Here is a 1285-nt window from a genome sequence, read left to right as displayed (position 1 = left end):
GGAAGAAAAGAGCAACGCGACTTGGATGTAACGAGTAACGCGACAGTTTTGTAGAAATGTAGTGAAGTAGAAAGTACAGATACTTACTGTAAAATGTAGTGGAGTAAAAGTAGAAAGTACCCATTATTAAATCTACTTAAGTAAAGTACAGATAAAGTACAGATACACAAAAACTCTACTTCCCACCACTGCAAACTTTCCATAGGGGAAGGTCAGGAGGTCACAAACGTCCTATGGGGGGAGGGGGAGGGAGTAATTAAAGGGGGCGGGCTTTGATAACGTTTAATCCATCAAACTCGGATTAAAATTTGACAGAAGGGTGTCTATATATCTCTCTGCTGACTTCCAGCTCTGTTTTCTGCACAGACATTTCTCCAGATTCTTGAAATCTTTTGATGACACAATGAACTTAAGATGAGAGGTTATACAAAATCTTCCCAAGTTTTTGTTGAGGCAGAGTCTCAAACCTCTGCACATCGGAGAAACTCCGCCTCGCTGAAATGTTCATTTCAAACACAGACCTCTTGCTGACCTTTTGCCAATTAAACCAGTTAGTTGCAAAATACTCCTGCAGTTGTTTGTGTTTCCCTTTATTTTTTTAACCAACTTTTAAAGCCCCTGTGTTAACTTTTTTGAAAGTTGTTTCAATTAAATTTGGATGTCTCCACCAACAACATTTAAAGTATTTATTATGTTGTGAATAAAATGTTGCATTTTGTGATTTGTACTCTCTTTATATTTTGCATAATCCCAACAATTTTGGCATCGGTGTTGTACATATATTTCTCTGCAAAAGCTAAATTTTAAAATGCTTCTTTCCACATTTTGACAACTTTAAATAAGACTCCTTAGATGCGGTGCTTCATGTCTTCTTTAGAGGTTTTTCTACTAAATTGGGTTCAGTGCTAAACCGGGACCAGCGGTTGCTTAGCACCAATGTTTTCTGTTTTCACTGAAAAAGAAAATGCTATCTCCGCTATACCAGAGCAAAGTGCCACTTTAATCAGGGGCTGTAGGTGGGTTAATGAAGACAAACATCCAATTAAGATGTCATGAGCCTCATGTTTAAATCTCCTAAGATTGGTTCTGCTTTATTCTGCATAATTCAGGACACAGAAAGGTTAAAAACTCAGGTTGGCCTTGTCTGTTTTTAGTATTCATTTTCTCTCTGGTTTTTCTCCGGTTACTGCGGATTCCTCCCAGAGGTGAAAAACATTCACATTAGGAAGACTCTAAATTGTCTGATTTGTCATAAGGTTATGAGTGTGTGTGTGTGTGTGTGTGT

General features: G+C 37.8%; 1 long non-coding RNA gene across 1 annotated transcript in view; it reads right to left on the bottom strand.

The window, feature by feature from the left end:
- LOC108166233 (uncharacterized) overlaps window positions 1–1285 on the bottom strand; it is a 16568-nt gene that overhangs the window by 11422 nt on the left and 3861 nt on the right. The gene's annotated exons all lie outside the window — the stretch shown is intronic.

This window comes from Poecilia reticulata, linkage group LG4 (assembly GCF_000633615.1).
Source record: "Poecilia reticulata strain Guanapo linkage group LG4, Guppy_female_1.0+MT, whole genome shotgun sequence".
Lineage (NCBI taxonomy): Eukaryota > Metazoa > Chordata > Actinopteri > Cyprinodontiformes > Poeciliidae > Poecilia > Poecilia reticulata.
Note: the sequence above shows the minus strand (reverse complement) of the source record. Positions and strands in the feature narration are given on the sequence as shown.